General features: G+C 42.4%; 1 protein-coding gene across 2 annotated transcripts in view; it reads left to right on the forward strand.

Moving 5' to 3' along the window:
- Positions 1 to 1,187: 1,187 nt before the first annotated feature.
- sema6a (sema domain, transmembrane domain (TM), and cytoplasmic domain, (semaphorin) 6A) overlaps positions 1,188 to 14,547 on the forward strand; it is a 103,707-nt gene continuing 90,347 nt past the window's right edge. For both annotated transcript variants that reach the window (XM_044375379.1, XM_044375386.1), the window contains exon 1: positions 1,188 to 1,878. The gene's annotated coding sequence lies outside the window, so the exon portion shown is untranslated. The remainder of the gene's footprint in view (positions 1,879 to 14,547) is intronic.

Consider the following 14,547-nt stretch of genomic DNA (forward strand, 5'->3'; position numbering starts at 1 on the left):
ACGTTAAATTGTAAGACGTGATACATGAATGCACTTCAGGCAATTAATTGCCAAATAAGTGCTTGGATTTGCATATGCCTCAACCACATTTGAACCCCAGTCTGTTTATAATAAGATATTTTTGAACAAACTACATAAACAGAATCCAGATCTGCCTGAGTGAATGTTAAAAAAATAACAAACTGACTATGCTTTTTCCATCTCGTGCACGGCCCCGCATGATGGTTTGATTGCATGATGGTAAGCGAGTTTTGTTTTTAAAGCAAATTAAATGATAACAGATGAAGAGAGGATTGGCAGGCACAAGCACATTAGGAACAACAGTATAGTGTTTGGCACTGGGCCTGTGTAGGTAGCACTGTATTGAGCTGTTACAGTAACAAGACAGCAATGGTGCCTGACAGGCTGCTACTCAAGAGCGCAATTACACAAATACATTACACACAGACACACAGTCACACACACGCACACACACACACACACACACACACACACTACTGCTTTCACAGGTGGCCTGTTATTGTATAATGATAATCCCAAAGTCTCACACACATGAGCTTTGTCTTTCTGGAGCTGATATACTGTATATCTATATATGATCTAGATGTCTACACAGGTGTGTGCACTGTAATGTAATGTCTGCCAGTGTATGTTTGTGTATCTGAGAGCGTTTAAGTACTTATGTTTGTGTTTTGTGGCAGGCTTGCAGTTTTCTATCTGACAAATTGGTGTTGATTTTGGTTTGGTTGAAGGCTAAGGTGTGTGTGTGTATGTGGCAGAGAGAGGGTGGGTGTGTGGAACCACTGACATCAGATTGTAGCCTAAATGTACCATGGATTTAAGCAACAACTTTTTTTTTTTTTTTTTTTTTTAACTTTGCTGTACTTTTCAGACTTTACCTGATGGCCCCCTCTGATGAGATCGGAGCTAAATATATGAGGGCCCATTTGCAAAACCCAAAAGCATGTGTTTCTGTGTGCGTGCACGCATGCTAGACTGGAGACCAGGGGGGGGACCACCAGGGAAGGAAAGGCGGCCCTGAGACTGGAGACAACAGACAAGAGAAGCTTTGAACCTGATCACATCCCGATTTGCCTCGGCAGTGAGGAGAAAAACAACACACAAAGTAGTCCTGCGGGTGGCACAAAGGAGGACCTGCATCTTTATTGTGTCTTCAAAATTACCAGTGACAGTTTGCATGACACAGAGCCAGCCGACCGACCTGCATGGCTACATAATGCCAGTTAAACTGAATTTCAATTCCACCTCTTGACATTTTTTCTTTTTTTTCCAGTGTCGAAACTATTATTAGCGTCCAGGCTTTCTCCTTCTCCAACGCGCATTCTTATGAAATGCCGCTGCGTAAAAATAGAAATACAGTTGTCCATAACTGGCACCCATTGACACAATAGCTCCCGTTCTGGAGACGTAGCTCCTCCCTATGTATGTGTGAGAGAGAGTCTGTGTGTGTGTAGCGGGTGGGTGACAGCTGGGCTCGCTGCGCTCTGCTCCAGTCTGGTAAGAAGCTTCATCTCCAAATAGGATGACCGTCGGCTTTTGTGGAAGGGACTGCATTCAGCTCCGTAGCTAGTTCTGGGACACCCGGTTGGTTCCGTCCGTTCAGTTTACCTGAGGGGAGTTTAAAAGCCAAAACGTCGTTTTTTTCCTCTCTAGTGTGGATTTCCGATGGATATTCCGATTTGAAGAGGTGTGATTCGAGCGCGGCATGTAACAAAAAGAAGCGCAAGAGAAAAGTAGCGCTCGTATTGTTGTTTTGAAACGGGCACCGTCTGAACTGCTTTGAGAGCCATATCTCATGGATTACTAATAGACAGAGCCGTACAACCACTCCGAGGCATATCCATTCATGAGCTGAAGGTAAGATTTATTTGTTTATGTGAAACTTTAAGTGCGCCTCTAGCCTGTAACAGTCTTTCTCCAGCCCCGGAGGCTTGTTTTCTGTGTAAGAGCAGGCTGCCGGGCGACAAGTGCACAAGCCTCACAGGGTTACTTTATCAACTTCGGGTGATGACGTGTATTTATAAAGCAATTTGAAAGTTATTGAAAATCACAAAGTGCCTATTTTGAATTCAAATGATGACTGCGATGCTTTCCCACAAGAAAAATATTTTCTGCCGATATAAACAGACCTCAGTTCCGTGCGTAATCCCTCTTACGCTGTTTACTACCCATATGGAATAAATAAGTGTCAGTCTCAGAGGATCTTGGCCTATTGCATATCGCGTACATCGCATAAATTCGAGCAAAACATTATCAGTAGACTATCTTCCAAGGTAGCATAGGCTATATGAAAATGTGCTGTGTGGGAACTTACAGGAGTCGGACCGACTGTTGTCCATTGACTCCTCCGTCCAACGATGTTTTTTAAAGCTCGTTTACTCTCAGTAGATGATTAAAAACTACAGCCACAAAACTACCAGCTGTAGATCTAAAATAAAAATGAGAAATTGCAGTAATTTTATGAGCCTAATAACATATTCATGACTGATTTGTTATGAAAACGCACCAACACTCAAGCGCTTGCTCCATTATTACAGAGCATGATGGGATTTTCATTAGCAATTTTTTAAAAATGTGACTGAAAATTCAGAATTAGAGCAGTAATTTACATGTAGATTAATGACGCAGGCAGGCTGTGTTTACAACCGTTCCTTCTATTCAGTTCTTTCTATAAAAGTCTAATCTAAATCATGGGGATTTGATGTGGATTTATTGGATATTTTACATGTGCACATTATTCTTTTTTATTGTTCTTACTGTAGGTGAGTTACTCAGATAGCTGTGACTTTCTCTCTGTCTCTCCTTTTCACAAATATATACTTGCGAGGGTATGTTCAGGGATTTCATTCTACCAGGGGGCGTAGTGGTCACTATTGCTTTGGCCCAAAAGATCAATCAAATATTTGTAATTCTGACCAGGAGACAAAATTACCCTGGTCTCAGAAGTGGATTTGCCATTAAATGAAGTGCTGCTGCACATTGTTTCTTTAACAAGCTGGGAGAGGAGATAGAGGCCTCACAAACCACATCCAGCAGCCTGACTGCCAACACCCAGTCACTCCCAATGGTTTTCCTCTCCTCTCCTCTCCTCTCCTCTCCTCTCCTCTCCTCTCGTCTCCTCTCCTCTCCTCTCCTCTCCTCTCCTTTCCTCTCCTCTCCTCTCCTCTCCTCTTCTCTCCTCTCCTCTCCTCTCCTCTCCTCTCCCAGTATGAAAGACCTCCCCCTCTTCCATACGCACTGATAAAAGCTGAAAAAAGGATTTGACAACTCTAAATGTGGGTTATAGATTATGAAGCATGCAAGGGTGATGATACAAATGGGTGAATCCAAGGAGTATTGAATGGCCATAGCAAACTGTGCCTCTTGTCAGCTGATTTTCAGCAGCAGCACATGGTGTTTTGGAAACATGATATAAGCCTTTACAAAAAAAAAAAAAAAAAGGGATTTTATGCCAACTCTGAAATGAAAGGGTGTTGTGTTTCATCAGTTTTTTCCTGAAATCACTGGAAATATTCTGTACTCATGCCTATTGTATGTTTTTTTTTAATCTGTGACCCTATGTTTTTTGCACTCGGTATGCATACTGTGCTGGAGGTATAACACATAGATCTTGAATGTGAAATAACAGAATGCTTTAACATTTTTACCACCACTCCTCCTACAACATTCGCCTCAAGGCATTCAAATGTCCTGGAGGCATTTTTTGAGATGTTGTACAGGCTTTAAATCCCACCACACTGTTTCATAAAAGCAACAACACCACAAACCCAGAGTGCTAATCCTGCTATTAACACTTTATACACTGACATGTTGTGTTGCTGAGACATGAATTACAGCATGATTACCTTTGTGACAGCAGCCTGCCTTTTCTCTTCCCGGAGCGGCAGAATATAGCAGGGCGACCAGAGTTCTTGCTTGTATTTGGAGCAATGCTCCGTGGAGCGTTTGATCCTCCGATCCCCTAACAATAGCAATGGGGATGGCATTGTGTGTGACTGATGTGAATTTGTCACACTGTATGTGTGTACATGTGTGTGTGTGTGTGAGAGAGAGAGAGTAAGAGAGAGAAAGAAAAAGAGAGGGCGAGAGTTGGTATTTAGCTTCGCCAGTTGAGGACAGATACAGATGCTGCCTGAATACAGTAGGTCTGAATAATTGATAAATGGCTTTACTCCTGTTCAAATGAATTGGCCTTCTATTATAAACAAGACCGGTCAGCTGCCATTAACCAATGGTCCTCATTCAGTTAGTGTCAATACCAAGCATTCAATAGTGTGTGTATTTATGCATATTTTATAAAAGCCATGTTTTATTGATGATCGTCCTCAGTGTGTGGGCTGATTTTTTTTTTTTTGAAAGAATTAGAGTGCGAGAAAGCATCAAACCCCTCTCACTCATCTGGATGTGATTTATTGATGCTTAACCCATTTTCCAGATTCCACATCTTTCTAAATTGCCTCTGCTTCAATTATGCCGCCTTAACGCTGAATGACAAACCCGCTATAATAGGGAAACAGAAAAAAAAAGAGGATAATCATGAGATTGCGTGTATGTTTTAGCGCATTTTGTTGTAGAAATACAGGTCAGCATAATCAGAGAAGCTTGTGTATTTTAATGGAACTGTCCATCACAGGTGTTACATGGCACATTTGCTGATTTAGTTGCACTCGAGTTTCTTTTCAGTAGATTCAGATTGAGTGGGAGTCTGTTGTGACTCAAGAGGTATAAAAAGAAAAAGGAAGATATTCTAACCTGCTATAACAAATTACACAACGCCCTCCCCTCTGTATAAACATTTTTTTGCTTAACCTTTTGCTGCTCCATCTCGCTCATCTTTTTTGTGGTTATGATTTCCCTGACCCTCAGAGGTTGAACTCATTATTTGATAAATATTTTATTTGATCCAAGAAAACATACTGAATGATATCATACAGGATAAGATGAGATGGCAGACCCGTGTCTAAGTTTTCTGGTATCAGTTTTGTTTGCATATTTGATCTTGTGGAGAGCCAGCACTTTATTTGCTCAACACACCTCATCCTTCATAGTTAAATTGAACACATTGTCCACTGTTTATAGAAGGTGATAAATGATATCCAGTATACTATAGGGACCTAATATATCTCACTGTGCAGGATGGTCCAGTGTGCTCTATCCACATATAGCATGGCTCATTGAAAATGTAATCACTCGCTAATCACTTGCTTCAGCATGTTGTTCCTTGTCTCTCTCACACACACACATACACATGCATGCATAACTTTCCAGTTTCCAACTTTCATTATGTTGTTCTAACTCGCTGCTTTCTTCCACTTAACCTTAACCCTTCCAGCTCCCTATAAATGACTCTACAGTTTATCCATTGGATTAACCGTCCATGTATTAACCACTCTTCGTACTCGTTACATTAGCATAATTGATTGAGCGTGTTGTGCATGCCAAGAAAGCCAGAGGCATGAAGGACCAAGCAAAAGGCTTATTTTGGGCTGGGCGCCGCTTGCCAGTGGCAGAATTGGCTGAGTGTCTGTTGGTGTTTTGGCTGTTGCTCCTTGGCAAGACTTTGTTGTTAGAAATTAAGTGAATTAGAACGTGATAGCCAGCCCATCTAGGAGAAGATTGTTGAGGAGCCAAACTTTGCCAAATGGTTGCCAAATGAAAACGCATCCACAGGAACATTTGCAATCGGCTTAAAACATCAGGTTTCTCTTCATGGAAATTTTTTATTTTAAATACTTAGTACATGTTGCATTAACATGCGGTAATACCTTTGTCACAGCTGAGTTTGGTTGCCTGTCATTACTGAAATGGAATGGAAAGGAAATGCATTTGCAGAGATAATCCAAAAGCATCAGGGCTTTGTGCGATTGCCTAGGAGAGGGATGAATGACCGGCCTTGAAAAGAGCCAAGTCTTGTACTACAGATCAGATGATGTAAACTGTGATACACAGCGTAAAAATATGATGTCCTAGTTCCAGTTCTGCCACTGTGCTTTTACAGGTGAGAGCAGCCAGCTGTGAGTCGTGGAGACAGCAGTGTATTAGGACTCATTAGGTCCGTCTTGCTCTGTGGTTCTTTCTGTGGTTAGTTTGCTTGTTGGCAGCCAATAAGGAGGTGCATGTCATGTGGATGTTAAGCATCAGGAAAACTCTGCCACCTCTTCATTTGCTTCTAACTCTGCGGGAGCGGCCTTTAACGTACTGTGTCTATGTGTCTTTCTGTGTGTGTGTTGTGTATGTCAGACCCTTTCACATTTTCTGTGTGTTCTACTACCACCACAAAGCACCGAGGGTGGCTAATGGTGGGGGGGGGGGTTTAAGTGTGTACTCACTGTGTGTACTCTCTCGGCATGTTTGTGTGGCGTTGTTCGAGTGCATCTGTCCCTCCTCCCCAGGCCCCAGCGATTGGCACTGCATCTCTCATCTATTAATCATAGAGAGCGCTTGCTCTCTCATTCCGTTGCCATAGTTTCAGGACCTGAGACAGTGTTGGGGTGCCTGGCTGCCTAGAGAGAGGAGAAGTGAGGGGAAGAGGAGGAGAGAGGAGGGAAGGAAAGGAAATTAAAGGAAAGAGGTGTTACTATAGAGAAAAGGAGGAAATGGTATAAACACCAGAGTGAGGGGAAGGCGGAACAATTGAAATAGAGCAGAATAGGAAAGAGGGGAAGTGATTGAAAGAGCAATGGCAGGCTAACACACTGAGCAGGTCCTCACACCGTGGACGAGTATGCTTCAAGAACCAAAATGGATTCCATTTTTATCTCAGCAGTGAACCCTCTATCTCCTTCTGAGCGTTCATCTTTTCAGTCTCTCTCTCTCACACACACACACTTATATATATATAATCTCTCTGTCTCTCCGCTCTTTGTTTCCTAAAGAGAGCAGAAGAATATTTTCACAGTAGGCATCATCTTGTGAATAGTGTGCTCATGGGACTGGTGTATCACCAGTGTGTTACAGTACATTGAGCGTCTGTTATTTCACCTTGCTTTACAATGGAAAACGCTTTCAGTGAGCTGAGATGGAAGATGGGCCAGGGCCTCCTGTTTCATGCTCAGTTGGATGTTTTGATGGTAAATCATGCTGAATTCATGTGTTATTCAGTGATGGATTACAACAGAAATCGGCCTCTATGGAAATTTCCAAGGCAAGGAGTACCTCTCGCTATCAACCCTCATTTCTCTGTACTTATCTGTCTGTCTCTTGTTCTTCCTTTTCCAATCCTATTTTCTTTCTCCTCCACATTTAGACTTCCTCTCCGCTGTGCAGAAGAAATACTGAACATGCATTGTTACTTTCAGGGAAGCTGCTCTTGTTTTGGCTGTAGGCTTTGTACCTCCCATATGACCTCATAATCTCATTTGGGTGTTTTAATGGCTAACCATGCACTACCGTGGTGGTTGTATTATCGCCTTGTCTCATCACATCATACCCTGCTTGTGAGCATTTCCAATGGGAGCTTTTGGAGTGGAGCCGACCAGCAGCACTGTAATCATGGGATTCTCAGCACACAGAACCACCCTTCACTCAAATGCGTGTACACAATTACACATCAACTCACTCATAAATGCACACAAATACACATGTAAGTGCACCGGGGCAATTTCTTTCATGTCACTAAGAGGGAAGAGGAATGAAGAAAGCTTGCCATTGTTGCAGTGCCAATGGGCAGAAACCCAAGAATACCTGATTGTAGAGTACACTGTAATTCTCCCTTCACCATGTGTGGACTTTCTACTGGGGAATTACCATCAGGGGACAGAAGGACAAAAAGAAGGAGGAAGTGAGAGGGTGCGTTTGCTCTTTGTGATGATGGCACCGAGGTGCTTTTGTGCCTTTGAAGTGATGGGATTGCAGGTGACATCATAGCGGTCGCATTCTCAGGTGCAGCAGGTGAATTAATCCAGGTGGGGGATGGGGTAAAGGTGTGTGTGTGTGTTTCTGCGAGTGCAAATCCGGCATTTTAATGCCCCTGAGTATCCTGTGAAAGCAGGCATGCATGTGTGTGTGTGTGTGTGCATCAGCCATCAAAGCAGAAGAAAGCCAGTGTGTAAGGTGATCTGTATGCTCATGGCAGAGCAGCAGTCATACTCTCCCAGAGGCTATAAGCCTCGCTGAATGTGGAACAAGCTGCTTCTTCTTCCAAAGCCCCACTGTTAGTTTCCACGCGCGGGCCAAACGAGGCTAGACAGATTCAGTTTATTATCCATGTTTCTGGATTTCCTCCATAGCAACATTTCTGTTCAAATTATCTGTCAGCAGGGATATCGTTTCACATAATCTAGTATCGATTTCTACCCTGTGATGCAAACATACGAGTTGGCCCTAAAACTGGCAAGACCTGCCCACCTCAAACAAGCAACGACTGATATCCTAGACAGCAGGTAATTTGTAACAACCATCCCTAGCTCATCTAACATAGTGATGATGATGATAGATTACTTGTAATTGGCCCTGGGTGAATATAAATTATTTCCAGGCGACTGGTAAATCTTTACAATGACATGTAGTTATTCTGACATATAAACACAAGACCTAATAAGGAAATGCTTTTACATTTAGCCATATGAAGGCAATCAAAACAATTACATTCAAGCTGTGGATATTACTCGCTAATATCCGAAACCTTACACAACCAACATTATTTTAGTTTATGTACACAGTCTCCCTTAAAGCAAATATAAAAATACTGACTACATGTGTTCTTTGGAGTTCCCTTCAAACCTTGTTAAGAAACCAGTCCTCTCCTGGTCACAGTGGCTGGCAGACTACAAGTGATTCCCCCGAGGGTCCTCTATTTCAGAATCCAATCAGGCAGAACTCGGAACAATATTACCTCTGTGTGTGTGTGTACATTTATTACATAGCTAATGAACAAATTGCAGCCATGTGGCATGGTCTGGTGGCGTGGCCAGTGAAAAAAGAAACACACACAGGCTTGCAAGCACCACACACAGATATACTCACACACACACAGACACACAGACACACACACACACACACACACACACACACACACACACACGCCCAACCACAAGGCCCCCAGTGTTCTTGGCCTGTCTGTCCATCAGCTCATGCGGAGCACTGGGCTGGGAGTACTTATCATCACTCTGCTGAGTGGAGGCCTCACAAAGGCCCACTCACGTCACACACACACACACACACACACACACACACACACACACACACACACACACACACACATACATGCACACAATTCAGTCAGCACAAGGAGACTGCTCAGCAGCCCGGGCTGCAGGACTGATTAAACGTATGGTGTGACAGCAGCCTGAGCTGACACTGGGAGGAAAGCAGACTACTAGCAGGCAGGTAGACAGGCGATTCCATCTCCTACAAAATACTTTTATATACCACTGATTTGTTTTGTCAAAAGGGAAAACTATGCTTTGGGGGAAACATAAATGCTGCCTGAAGGAGGCCATGTGAATAGTTGAACACATAAAACACAGGATTTTCACACCAGAGACCAGGGTTCTTGTGCTGTATTCCACGTGTTTTTAGGTTTTGGCGAATAAAACACGTTAAACTGACATTAACTGATTTTTTGGCCACTTGGGGGCAGCGGAAACAAGTTGTTAATGCAACACTGACATATTATCACATTTTAAGTTGATAAAGTGAATTTTTTAGCAAACAGTTTCCTATTTACACATCCAGCAGGCACAGAACACAGCCGAGTGGATCTGCAGAGTCAGGTGATAATTATCGGTGAATTAATAGTTACGTGTGAGCTTGTTCATATGCAAGTAGTCATGTAATCCATTGTTAATGTAGAGATATCAATTACAGCTGCTTTAAGCTTTGGAAAAGATAATATTTTTGGCTACTTAATGAAAAAGACAAATCATTCTGTGTCATGCTTCATGTCTTTGTAACAAATTTTCCTTAGCCATAACTAAGTCCTCAAAGTCTCCTACACATGACCAAAAGAAGCCATATAATGCTTCACATGAACCTTTTGTAGTGTAGTGAACAGTTAGTCAATGTTTCTATACTGATAAAAAATGTAATTCAGGTGGCTTTATGTGTTTGCTATTGCAGATTACTTGTGTATGAGACCAAGTTGAGGAAGGAACATTTTGGGAGAGCACCAGGCTGATAAAATGGCTGTTAGACAGACAGTGATGGAGATATCCAGTACAAGCAGATAATCAGGGGTTAGGGGGCAAGGAGGAATGTACAGAGTTAGTGAAGAATCTGGGATATTTAAGCAGACAGGTAAAGAGGAAGACAGCCTGTCGGAGAGAGTAATAGAAAGAAGCCGGACAGTTGGCAAGAGAGGCAGGCAGTGAGACTTTGAGGCACACAGAGCGAGAGAAATGCGACACATCTCCCTTTCAAAATGAATTCTTGTGAAAAGAAATAATATTTCACCTCGCCCCCATCCGTCCCTCTTTAATCTGGACAAAAGTTGCTCTGTATGTGGGCAGGTAATCAGGCAAGCAGGTTGATAGGCAGGAAGACAGACAAGCTGTGAGGCAGGAAAAGAGAAGTTGTGCATTGCATGATAATGTATTCATTCATCCCCCACTCTGATAATGTTCACAGCATGCTTGGCTTGATTCATTCATCACAGTCTACTGGGGGGGCTTTTTATTTGTTTATTATTTGTTAAAAAGCCTCTTTGCTTTTCTAAACCTGTTAAGGTTTTGATTTGTGTGCTGACTGGATTATTCAGGAGGTGATTGCTTCTGGGTTTGTGCAGGTGTGTGAGGGTATGTGCATGTATTTTAGCTAGCGTCTTGTTTGTGTATGTATACACCCTTGTATAATTGGGTGTGTGTAGAGACTGAAAATTCTGCAATGAGGCCTATTTTGGTCTCTGAGTAGTTTGGTTTGATTGGACAGCATAGCAGCTGCATACTGAAATGCTGTGTCTTTTGATCTGCTCCCATCCTCAACTAATGTGGGACTGTCTCATCTGTTTCACTGATACGTTATCTGTATTTGTGTCTTGTGGGATCGGTTTAATTTCATCCAAATAACCAACAAATCTTCTGTTTATTGATTGTGGTATTATACAGCAATTGAACCCTTGATTATTTAATTGGGTTCGGAGTCTGAGGGAGGAGGTATGGCTATGCGCCCGGCTCTTCTGAAGAGAGTTTGATGAGTCAAAACTGCTCAGACATCACAGCAGAGAATTATTCCTGTTTTTGGATGAGATTAATAGAGCGCGTTTTTTTACTCGGTATTGAACCCTGTTTGTATAAAGGCTTTAAGCTGCTGCTCTCAGCTGCTTGACTGGTTAGGTAAAAAAACAGATGATGGCCAACTCATCAGTCACCCCTTCTTCAGTATATCTCCTCCTCCTTATCTTTCTTTTTCCTTTTCCGTGTTTGTGTCAGAGTAAATGTGAGCTAACACTGGGTGCATGAGATCTAGTAATGCTAGCTAGCCTGGTAACTAGATAGGAACACATGACAGCAGGTGAGGCTATCTAGACTTACTATCCGTAAATCATTTACATGGCCTTGCTGCTTCTCACAAACCAGGAATGGCTCTTTTACAACTTTGCACGATTAATTTTATCTGATACTCTGTCTTTTGTGTTTAATTTAAATCAATATCAGAAGATTGTAGGGCTTTTCATCTGTTTATGTTTATATAACAGTTAATCACATTTGGAGGTGTCATTAAAAAAAAACAATCTTTCTTTTTATATCCTCTTCAGTTATTAGAAAGAGTAGTGTTGCTTTTGTCTGAGTGTTTTTAGAAAGCAAACACATGGCTCTACTACCTGGTCTCCATGTTGAGTTTACACAGCAAAATTACAGTACGTTACATCACCACACATGACAACAAAGAGAGGAGGTGGGATGAGTCTTTGGAGATGGTGCAGCTCTGACCTAGATAAGATTGAGAGTGTGGAGTGTTAAGTCGATCCTGTGGTGTAGTCCTATTGTTTTCATCCAGTCTGTACCTGACTTTGATCCTCATCCTTCCCTTGTGCTGCGCTGGATTTGCGTCTCTGTTCAGTCCTGTGAGGCACAGTCATCCAGGGCCAGCCGAATTCCCTCAAGCAGACCGGTTGATTGTTGCAGACTCTATCTAGAACAAACAGGTTTTCATGCAGCCAGTCGATAAGATGGGACATGCTGTTGTGTTCTCACTGGCGCCGCTGCAGCAGTCATTTGTTTCACACATTAACAGGTGAAGGACTTAGTGTGCGTCTTTGCAAGTGTGTACGTATATATGTGTGTGTGTGCTCTTGTGTTAGTCAAGCTGTCTAAGTGTGGGTGACCCAGACTTTGGTAAATGAACAGTCACAGATAGCACAGGCTGCTCAGACAAAGATATTTCATGTCATTACAACACTGTGAAGAATGAGGATGTGGCAACAAATGGAATGATTTGTGTACATTGCCAATGATGCATACACACACACGCACACACACACGCGCGCACAGAGGTCCATGCACTTTTTATGCACACCTGCAGGCCCTTACATGCCCACATAAACATAAACATGTGAACTCAATAAAGCAAGACCAAAACCAATAAACCTGACACAGCTGAGCAATTAGGTGACAGGTTTGAAATACAATCCATAGAATCTAGTACATAACTGGCATTCTGTCTTATATTTATTTATGGCTGCCTTGGTCTTACATGCTTCAAGTAGAACATATTGACTATATCATCAAACAGTATATATGGTGCAGTTTCGCTTGTGGGCTCAAGACAAAATGAGAAAAGCTTTTTTTTTTTTTTAGCCATTTTAGTACCACTTTCAAGCACTTTATTTAAATTTCATAGAAGCGACTCACTTACCTATAAGTGTAACCCACTCATGGTTCCCTACTTTTTAATATTTGAATAGTTTTTTTTTTTTCCTGCACCATGAGGTATGCTGATTTTGGAGGGCAGGCCACTGCGGGGTTTCAGATATTTTCATTTCCACTTCAAACCAGCATCTCAGTCTTGTTCAGGGTGATTGTCTGTAAGAAGCAGCCTATATGGCCTCAATTACCTGGGGAGGCTGTATTTCTTACCTCCACCACTTGCATAATAAGGCGTGACTTTCTATTTGAGTGTGCTCATTGCTTGTCCCACCCTGGAGGCAGTCAGATAGTTATTCCTTCATCACGGTGATTTCCATGCTTGTAACACTGGGCTAATTACTATAGTAAATACTGCCTGGGCTGTGACTACAGCATCAACTAAATAGAAGGGGTGAGCACAGGGGAGATGCTTTTAATGAATTGATTGTTATTTGGAAGCCTCTGCGAATGATTGGAGTCAGTCTGACACAACAGAACTGAGAGTAGCACTATTTTTATCCAAAGCGCCTCAGCATGGATGAATCAGTCTTGTAGTGTGCAAACTTTTGACAGGTACTAGGATGTAGTGGCAGCACTTCAGTCAATTTAGGATAATCCGAAATGAGCAAAGTCTCCCATTCTGTCCTCACGGAGCAATTTCTCATCCGCTTTTCATCCTTAATTCCTTGTGCCACTATATTGAGATTAAATAAAGATTGTGGTTGGGGGAGATATCGATTTTAGTGGCTAGAACGTTAGCCGATTCTCAGGAGCTTTTTATAGCCATTAGCGATGGTTATTCATTCCCTGGGATGCATTGTGTTACATTTAAGGTGGGTGTAGGAGCGGATGGCGAGATTGTAATCAATAGAAACATTAATACTGTTTTTGCCCTGCATGTCTTTCTTCGCTCCTAAAGAACAACCTCTGCCTTCCTCTTTTAGACTAAACAGCCGCTATCATGAGTTCCACTCATGGTTCAAATGAGCTTAGATATCGTCCTCATTTGATGCGGTCATAAGAGTGCAGTAACAAAACCATAGAAGGAAGGTAAGTCATAGGAACAGCTTGCTGACTACAGTAGGCCTGCCATATGCTTCAAGTAAACAGAGCTAAAAGGAGATATTATTCACAGTGGGATGTAATGAGGAGCTGAATGCAGAGAAAAGGGGGGCACCCGACAAGTGAAGAGGCTTTGGTTACCCTTTTAACTGATAGCTATCGCTCATACGGACAGATAGAGGAGCGCACCTGCATCGCAGCTATTTGTATGAAAGGACAAATAGTGTATTTTATTACCTGGCAGATGATGAAACTTTACCCATGTCTGGGGTTTTTTTATGGTGGAGTTTGATGAACAAATACATGTGAGCGATAACAAGCTTTGGACAAGCTTTTATGGCCCCTGTAATGGTTAGCTGGAAATTCTAGATGATGTGCTCAAGAATGCACACACACTCACATGCAAAGGCACACAAATGTGTAGGTATGTATGCACTAGTAAATATATATCATAGTTATAGCCTCTCAATGTCACGCATACATCCACAGCTACACGGAAGCACACATTACCTCAGGGTTAAGACATGCAATGCTATAGACTGGGTTACGTATGTGCTCCTCTCTGGTATCTACTATCAGGGTTTTGGGCTGGGTTCTGTGTATCAGGTATCGGTGGGTCGGACATGTGCTGGGAGTCGGATGACTTTCTGCTCAGATGATGATCTGATCCGTGAGAAGCCTG

This window comes from Thunnus albacares, chromosome 2 (assembly GCF_914725855.1).
Source record: "Thunnus albacares chromosome 2, fThuAlb1.1, whole genome shotgun sequence".
Classification (NCBI taxonomy): domain Eukaryota; kingdom Metazoa; phylum Chordata; class Actinopteri; order Scombriformes; family Scombridae; genus Thunnus; species Thunnus albacares.